The following is a 9,783-nucleotide window of genomic DNA, read 5'->3' on the forward strand; positions in this document are numbered from 1 at the left end:
CTGGCTTCTCTCTGAAGTTGCTTCTATAACTTCTCCTCGACAAAAGTATTCTATTTTATATTTTCTTTCCTTTCGTAAACACTTTCAAAGTGAAACATAAATCAAGTGCAAATAGCCTCCCATATAAAACTTAATTAACTATCACAATCCTTAAAATTGACTAAGCTACATAACTTAATTTAAGACTTCAATCCATTCTAAACACGGAGACAAATAAATATGCCTCAACTCCAGCAGTAGCTACGAACAACCATAATTTGGAATAAGCTCCATAGCCTGAGATTTCTTTCACTACTCCTTGTTTCTTTCCCATCAAATAATCAGTTCTTGAATCAACTGCCAACAACCACTAATTTCTTCTTTTGAGACTTTTTTCGAGCAGGTAGTGGGCATCTTGTTGTTGGTAGAGAGATGACCCATTTTGATATTGTGTCTTGCCGCTTATATAGCATTCTTCAACCTGTAAACTCTAATTAGGTAAGAACCCAACAATTTGAGTAATATACCTAGTCTAAAAAAATTCAAACTCACATCAATTCATCACCATAAATCATCGTTATAACCTAAGCTAACAGCGGCAAGGTTTCTTCAAAATTCCAACTAAAACACAAGTACAAATAGTTGCTATTTGACTTAACTAAACAACAAATGGATTCAATGACTTCTAGATTTGATGGACAAATCCATAATCTAATTCCAGAAAAATGCCAAAAATCCTTCTTTTTTTTCGCTCTTTTCCTTGTTCTCTCCCTCTCCATTTTCTCCTCACAAAATCATTTTTATCTCCGATGAAGACAACTAAAGCCTAGTCGAAAGACACGTCTAACCTAATGGTCTTGCATTTTAGACAGGTAGAGATCTAGGTGCCCGTAACAAATTTAGTTTTGTTATCCGAAGTATTTCTAACGACTAAATACTTCTGGTCAAACGGAAACAAAATGTTCACAAGACACAAAAAATGGACACTAGTTATGCTTCTCTAAATGCTACTGTCGGATCAAAATTGTTATTTTGATAAAATTAATCATTTTCAATGCTAATAAATAGTAATAATAATAATGGTATTTTGACTTCTAACTTTGTTAATTTTCCAAACTTACTTATTAGCTTTTCAATTTAAAAGTTAGCCGGTTTCCAACTTGCTTTTCAACTTCTCATAAGTAATTTCTATAAGTTCAGAAGCAGAAGCACTTTTACTTCTGTTTTCCAAAAACCCTATTACTATTTGGAATACAATCCAAAAGAATTGTACCAGTGCGTGACTCTTGAAGTCGGAAGCGCAGGGGTACTGAGGAAACTAAGTAGCTAGGGGTAGTCTGCTTGGACTCAACTATACGAAGTTGGTTTAGATTTTGTATAGTGGCTTAATTTTGAGAGTATTCAATTCTGGACTAGGTCCCGGGGTTTTTCTGCATTTGCAGTTTACTCCTTAAAAAAATCTTGTTGTGCCATTTACTTTATTTTTCCGTATTATAATTGTTTTATTATAACTAAAGTAAATTGCACTTTATGTTAACTCCGTTATACTCCCTCCGTCCTAGTTTAGATGCCAAAATAGGATTTTGCACAAAGATTAAGAAACACAAAGAGAATAGTTTTTTTTCCACAATTACCCTAGGTTAGTATTTAATGTTCCCAGTTTTAGATATCTAGGTTTTTGTTGTTTTGTTGGAAAAATTCAAATTAGAGGAAATATATAGAGAAAAGTATTTAAGAGTGTGTCTTGAAAATTGAAATACACAATTCTCCAAATTATGACACGATTCCAACTTAGGGGCAAATCAGGATAAAAGGTGGAAAAATATGAAGTATAGAAAGTATTCTAGGACAAAAAAAATCCTCAATTTTAGCATCTAAACTAGGACGGAGGGAGTACTTGATAGTGATCCTATAGAGTTTGGTTAAGTCCGAACCTATTATCAAGTAACATACTTCGTTGTCGTATTGTCTCGATCTTGTATCCATAGTCAATCACACAAGTTATCTTGTTGTTGTATTGTCTCGATCTCGTATCCATAGACAATCACACGAATTGTGAACCGAATTATTGTATTGTCTCGACTCTGTTCATAGACTATCACTTTCGGTAGAGTACTTATAGGTTAAAACAAAAGATTGTGGTGTATTTGGGTACCCTCGTCTTTTCAGATTGGATGATGAGTGAAGAAAACATAATTCCTGCAGATGCATTCATCTTCTAACGTACTAAAATTGCGCTGATATGCAGCTCTTGCTGTTCTTATTTCATTTTTCACATTAGCTCGGTGTTCAACTCTTTGATTTTCGGCATCACGTTGCTCTACTATGAAGTGAACTGAGCCATGTTCATATTTTGAGAATTTGGAAAAGCTAAGAAAATAGGAAAAAGGTGCGAGTTGAAATGAATTAAAATTGGGTATTTGTAGACGGATGAATTTATGTCTGTTGGATTAGATCTGGTGGAATGTCTAGTTTCTACCTAGCGGTCGAGTCTCAGTCACTACCGATCTCAACTAGACCGTTCGGTGTAGTCTTGACCGAGCATTCGAGATATTACCGTCCGGTTGAAACTGGACCTGACCTGACCAGCCCTGTTTGCCACTTTGCAATACCCATAGTGGGTGCAAAAGTGGCAAACTCATGACTTTGCCATGCCCATTGGAACCGGACTTATGGTGCTAAAGGGTAATTTTAACAATTTACCAGGACTGCTACTGTTCACGGGGCCGACTTATGTTATTTACGGGGACGACTTTTCGTTGACAATTGTCTACATAGGTTGGCCAAAAAGTAACTTTTTCCGGTAAACCGTAGTTTAGGTTTGACCTTTTCTAACACCACTAGCCACCCCCTCCCGTGGGCAATTTGTTAGGATTCTGATTGCGATTAGGGATGCACAACGGGTAGGGTGGGTAGGATATGGCCTATACCTGCCACCTTACCCGTTTACTGGCGGTTAAGAAAAAATTTACCTGCCACCCTACCCGCCATTAAACGGGTAAGATCCTACCCAACCCATTCTCTGGCGGGTCGGGTAGGGTAGGGTGACGGGTATAACCGTTTTTTTTTTCCATGACTTTCTGAAGTCTGAAGTTCAGACTCTGAACAAGTTCTATTCTCAAGAAACAAAAGTATAACCATAAAAAATGTACAAACAAAAGTATTCTCAAGAAAAGAGTTCTATTCTTTTTGAAATAAACGATGAATCCCAGCCCAATTTGTTCTTCACGTGACCTTGTTCTTCATATAACAATATCATCACCAAAAGCTCTTCATATTGACCTTTTTCTTCAATCATCATCTACGATGATGGAATAAGTACTAAGATCACCAAATAAATCTGCATACAAGTTATCTCTTGTTAGATTCAGTCATAATAGTGAATGATTTGATGCAAAGTTCAGTCATAATACCAACATCAAGTAATAATATCACAACAACTTCTGTATTTGTTAATGTTTGAAAGACAAAATAAGAGGCTAGGAAATTGCTAAATTCTATGAGTTCGAGATAGCAACTATACTTCAAAAAAAAAGTACAGAAGAACAAGAAGAAGAAACTGCTCCTTTGATAGGTTTAGAACTAACATGCAACTCAGAGCACTGTATTCCACATTGTAACAATGACACCGTTACATGTGCCGGTATCAGTATGGAGAGCTAGAAAAGGCAGAAACCCAGACATGATCATAGTGGTACATGCTACACGACTTGGTAACCATGTGCTTTACGTTGCTTTATATTTCAGAAATAATGTTATCCTAAATCTAAAAGTGATGAATAAGCATGACATTATCTTATAACCTTAACATTTATGGCCAAACAAAACCATGTGCAAGCATACACAGGAATAATGACAGACGGGAATAACAAGTATATCTCTTGCTATAAGTGATAGAATATCAAATCTTGCAGCATTTCTTTTCCACCAAGTCAGTATATCAAACTTCGAACCATTTTTGTTGTCTTTTGTTGGTGAGTAAATTTGCCACCAACACTATATTTTGCAATAGACTAGCCATTAAAAGGAAATAAAAACTCGTAATTTGCCATCAAAGATGTACTCTGAGAAGGATTAAATTCGACAATCAGATAGATTGAGTTTTGAAGTAATTTCCAAATGACAAGTAATTTCCACAAGATGTGCTCTAACCTTTTTAACAACTGGGGACATTGAATCACCTGAAGTTGAGCAGCAGTGTTGGTATCCGAGATCTTAACTGCTGTGAAAAAGATCAGAAAAGTAGAAGGTGAATTAGGGTTTATAAATGCTACACAAAACTCACTGTTTTAAAGAAATCAATAATTGCAAGGATCAGAAATAGAAATCTGGGTTTAGTGAATTTTCACCTGAAAATTAGTTTGGATTTCAAATTAGGAGGAAGAACCACTCACTAAACCCTTCATTAGCTTTGCAAACTCAGATTCCTCGTATTATCTTTTACTGAAATTGAAAAAAATAAAAAATGAAACAAAATTCCTATTATCTTTTACTGAAATTGAAAAAAATAAAAATTGATTATACCTTTCCAAATGGTGAGACTAGTTGTTGCAATGCTGCAATTCTTTCTCCGATTTTTTCTTTCTTCACCTGTCGATTCATTATCAAAATCACTAATAAAATATCTGTTTATGAAATCTAAATCCTTAATGAGACTAATTACAAAGAGTTTGATGACATGCAAAGATGAAATTTTTTACCTTGACAGGTGCTCCAACTGAAGGTGGGGTTTATTTTTTAAGCTTCTTATTAGTAGTTGTTGTTGTTCTTTTGGTTGTTTGAGAATTCGTACTACTCCCTAAACCTGATACTGGGATTGGATTGTTAGAAGCATACCCATTCTCTCTATCTTCTTGCTCTATCTGTGCAAGGTTTCCAGTTTGACCCCTCTGCATCAAAAGATTCAAATAAACATTAAAAATCTGTGATATAAGAGGTAAACTGGGAAAGAAAGTAAAAAAAGGAATCTGGGTTTTACTCATACCTTTGAAAATTAGTTTGGATTTTAAATTAGGAGGAAGAACCACTCACTAAACCCTTCATTAGCTTTGCAAACTCAGAGTCCTCGTATCCTGCAACATGCATGAAACCCTATGATTTTTCAATCAATTTAACACACAAAAAAAATGAAACAAAATCATCTTTGAAGTTAGATATTACCTTGAATCAACCGAATAAAGGGTCCTAAACGAGATCTGTTAACAGATTTGATTTTGATTTGATTATGCTTCTGCGTTCTGGGAGTTTCTCTGCGTAGAGAGTCTTCTGGTTTGAGAAATGAATTCAGTTTTTAGTTTTTACTTTTTAGGTTGAGGAAAACGAAAACCAACGACAGAGATTAAACGAAAATCAACGGCAGAGATCAATAGTATAAAGATCAACGGCAGAGATTAAACGACCAACGACAGAGATCAATAGTATGAATAGGCGGGTATGCTGGTAGGGTAGGATAATTTCGAGCTTTACCCGCCACCCTACCCGTTTACTGGCGGTTAAGAAAATCTTTACCCGCCACCCTACCCGCCAAATAGTGGATATGATAGGATACGGTTAAAAAACTGGCGGGTAGGGTAGGGTTGGCGGGTATGGGTAGGTATTGGGAGAAACTTTTTAGTTGCAGTATGAATAAATAAACTCCAGAGCCTAGAAATTTATGCGTATTTAGGATGACACTAACCAATCTAAGTGGATGGAAGCATTTTGGTTGTAGGAGTTGAGGAACCAATCTGAATGGATGGAAACATCTAAAGAGTTTATTCATAAAAGCACAGAGCTCAGGTGTTAGAAATAACATGATAGTTTCACCATATCTCGTTGAGTCCTTTTCACTTATATTTTTATTTTATTTTGTTTTTAAACCATGTTTCTCTAAGTGATAGGTGGGGCCCACGATTCAAGTTGTTACCAATTCTAGGATGAATTAGAGTGATTGAGTTACCAAAAAAAAAAAAAGTTAAAAAAAAAAGTTAAAAAAAAAAGTTGAAAGAAAAAAGAAGTTGAAAAAAAAAAAGCGAGAGTCCGAATAACACTTGTCCTCCGGGGGTGCCAAAATCAACTTTTCGAGTCGAATTTTTCAAAAATGTTTATTTCCTAAAAATATATAAAAACACAATATTAGTACAAAAATAAAGTTCCAACAATACGGACATTGAGAACAAATTAGACACAAAAATGTGTCTATCAGGTATGTGCACCCCTAATTGTGATACATCAACATTATATCTAAGCTATATATCTCTATACTCCATCTTCAATTTAGGATACCAATACACACAGATTTTATTTTACCATGATTAGAAACAACTCTTGAATTAAAATTGTTTCAGTTATCTCTACTCCATCTTCTTCACAACAGTTATCTAGAGAGAGTTACGTTATTGTCTGGTGATATGCTGGTGTTTTTTTCTATCATATCGTATTTTGTGAAAAATCGTCGACTATTAACTTAGAACTCCACAAAGCTACTATCAGCCAAGAAAGAGAGATGACAATATAAGTTAGCAACAAATTCAACCAAAACACTAGCATATTAGCAAAAAATAGAGAGAGACAGAGCAATCACAAAACCTTTTCTTCTTATTAATTCAATTCCTGAATCTCCCTCTCTGTCACCGGTTTCAATAGCGGATTCGGTGTTGGTACGAATTTGTTTTCGTCTCTAAATATGAAAATAAATCTGATTATATTCCTAAGTTTCTATTATCATAATTATCCGGAATCGCAATTTGGGTTATCTAATTTGGACATTAATCAACCTATGAATCTCTTGATTTCTGTTTGGTTTGGAATTATCTATTTTGAACTCTATTTCACAACATAAACTTATTTAAGAAACTTATAACCGTAAATCAAAGTGAATCTCATTAGTTCTGAAGATGCAACCTTAGGATTTGATCTTATGTGAATTTTTCCCGTTCAATTTGGTTGAGGGAGGAAGAAAAAGAAAATTATTGAGAGTCGTATACGGTGGTCGCTTTTTTCTGTGAGGGTGCGGCGACTACCGACCTGTAACCAACACCTTTAGAAAAGCCTCGCGTTTTTAGGGGCCACTCGAAAGGATTTAGGGGCCAACAATAAAACAAAAAAGGTCACCCAAAGGGAAAATGTAGCCAGCCCTTATCTCGCGTAATTCGTAATGGCGAAATTACCCTTATATATTCGGAGGATATGATAACATTGTTATCCTCCGATTGCAATCGGAAGCCAAAATATTTCCCAGACTTCCGACTGTAGTCGGTGCAGTATTAAAATGATTTGTGTTTCATTTTTTCCATTTCTTTTTCATTTTTGAGTTGTTAGAGTTATAGAGAAGAAGGTGAAGGAAAAAAAGAGAAAACCCATTTTATCACTACAAAAATGGATAGATATGAAGAAGAAGGTGAGAATCATGACGAAGAACAAAATGTTGAGGGTTCACGACCGTTTAGAGAAGACGATTTGGGGTATATGTTGAATGATCCAAACTTTTGTGGAGAGGAAAACATAGACGACACTTTCATGGAAGAAAATGGAGAATCGCCCGATATTGAAGCTAACGATGCATGTAAAACACAGGTATTGTGTTAAGAAACTCAAATACTCGATTTGCATGCGTTTGTGTGCTTTTGTAAACAAGAAAAACCGATTATTTCATGATTGAATGCCATGAACTACCCAGATTCGGTAGATAATTTGTAGAATAAACCTACGAATATAACACACTGAGTACCAAATATGTATATTCGGTAGTTACAAGATACTAGTTTACTGCCGAAGATGAGAAAAAACCCCAAACTGGTTTTCCAAAAATATCTACATTCGGTAGTTATGTAGAGTTATTTACCCCCGAATGGCCCTAAAAACGAATTCCTCAGAAAATTTCAAAACTCAGTATTCTTATCCTTTACAATCGGTAATAGTTTAACATTCTTTGACTGCCGAATATAACAGTGGCCTCGAAATAAAATTTCCGAAAACTTGAAAATCGGATGTTTATCGATTAAAGTTATCTTTCGGTTATTTATATTCGGCTGGTTTACTATATATTTTAGCTTCCGATTATATCATTTTTTGCACTCAGTAAACTGTGTACATTCATTTGCATAAATCGGGTGTTTTGGGTAACCGATAGGATTCCGAATATAGAGTATTCGGAAGTTTGACTTATTTAATAACCTCCGATTATTGTATAATAATTTGTTGCTTTCATATGCAGGCCGTTGAAGAGTTTGTTGATGACTTCTATTTGAGGCCCGACACTTCCCTATACTATGCAAACGATTTGGTATACTCATTACTACTTTTTTCTTTTTTTCAAAATTTATATGTTAAATGGTTATGCTTATTAGATTTTTTTTGTTTTATGCACGTTTAGACATTTGGAAGTAAGAAGAAGGCAAAGGAATGGCTTATGAACAAGGCAAAAGATAACATGTGCGTGGTAGTTCAAAATAATCATGTTAGTGACACTCGATTTGAAATGATTTGTGAGCGAGGTGGGACGCGAAAGAGTCACGAGGGAAAGAATAGTAAGTACATACGGAAGACGAATAGGAAATACCGAAGCAATACCAAGAAGATAGGATGCCCATTTAAGATTGTCTTCTATAAGCCCGATGGTATTAAAGGTAAAGAGTATAAAATGTATAAAGTTGATAACAGTTGTCACAACCATGATGATCCGTTGGATTTAATTGGACATGTAATGGTTGCCAAGTTAAAACCACATCAAATGCAGACGGTGAGGTCTATGCGGATCCAAAAAGCGAGTGCGATCTTAAGTAAAATAAAGGCGGACGATCCCGACAACTTGTCTTCTTTGTATACAATTAAGTCGGCCCTAGCTACGATCAAAAGGACTGATTGGGATGGTAGAACGGTCATGCAACAATCGGAGTGGTTAGCGGAGTTACTATAATTTTTTTTGAAACTATGTAATCGGAACAACAGTATTATAACACTTCAATACGATTAATCATATTCGGGAATTCCATATTTTATCAAACAGCCGATTAATATTAAAAATTTGAATTTACAGCACTCAAACATCACATGTTATTCTTTTTTCCCAGTCCGAGATGCAACAATCAACGCGGCTTCGAAATGTAGAAACGACTCTCCTCTCCACTTGGAATAAGCATCTTGTGCCGCAAACCTGTCGTCTCTGTGCCTAGCAAGAATACGGTTGTACTCGGTGCACAATTTTATAACATGGTGCACCCTTGAAGAAACATGCGATGGTTCATAATTGTGGCGTGGCTTCTTGTACTTACCAACAAAAGGACCCAATGAAACGTTAATCCAAAATATACGATCGTCCTGCTGTTCTTTGGGTAGATCTTTCACAATGTAATAATTTTTTATCCATTCGGCCTCTTCCTCAACTTGTTTTAATCTTTCTCTATGATGGAATTGTTCTTGACCTCGCTTCTTAGCCTTGATTTCCTCTTCCTCCTCCTCCGTTGCCACTAACGATGGTTTAATTTTTTTGGGTTGTTTGTTCTTTTTTGTATTTCTTCTTCCATTGTTGCAATTGATGTAGTTGTTCGCTTGCACCTTCGAAGTATGTTGTCGATTGATGATGGACTTGCCATTGAAAAGGTTTTTCATTCCGTTTTTTTACTCAATAATAACTGAGAGGGGTTACCCTCCTTATATAGATTAGAGTTCCAACGGATCTAATTTTTGAAAATATGGCCGTTGAGGTTTCGTATCATTGGTGCACTACAATCGGTTGTTAACGATACACGTATTACCCCCGAATAAGCCATTCGGTGGAAAACTTAAATTCTTATCTACCGATTAAGTTGGAAGTTACCAAAACTT

At 35.5% G+C, this 9,783-nt stretch overlaps 1 long non-coding RNA gene across 1 annotated transcript; it reads right to left on the reverse strand.

Moving 5' to 3' along the window:
- Positions 1-4,328: 4,328 nt before the first annotated feature.
- LOC113310573 lies at positions 4,329-4,708 on the reverse strand. Its single transcript, XR_003341242.1, has 3 exons — positions 4,680-4,708; positions 4,504-4,569; positions 4,329-4,422 (listed from the first exon to the last, which is right to left on the reverse strand). It is a non-coding gene; the product is annotated as an uncharacterized LOC113310573 (long non-coding RNA).
- Positions 4,709-9,783: the final 5,075 nt, after the last annotated feature.

The sequence above is a fragment of the Papaver somniferum genome, chromosome 9 (assembly GCF_003573695.1).
Source record: "Papaver somniferum cultivar HN1 chromosome 9, ASM357369v1, whole genome shotgun sequence".
Taxonomy (NCBI): domain Eukaryota; kingdom Viridiplantae; phylum Streptophyta; class Magnoliopsida; order Ranunculales; family Papaveraceae; genus Papaver; species Papaver somniferum.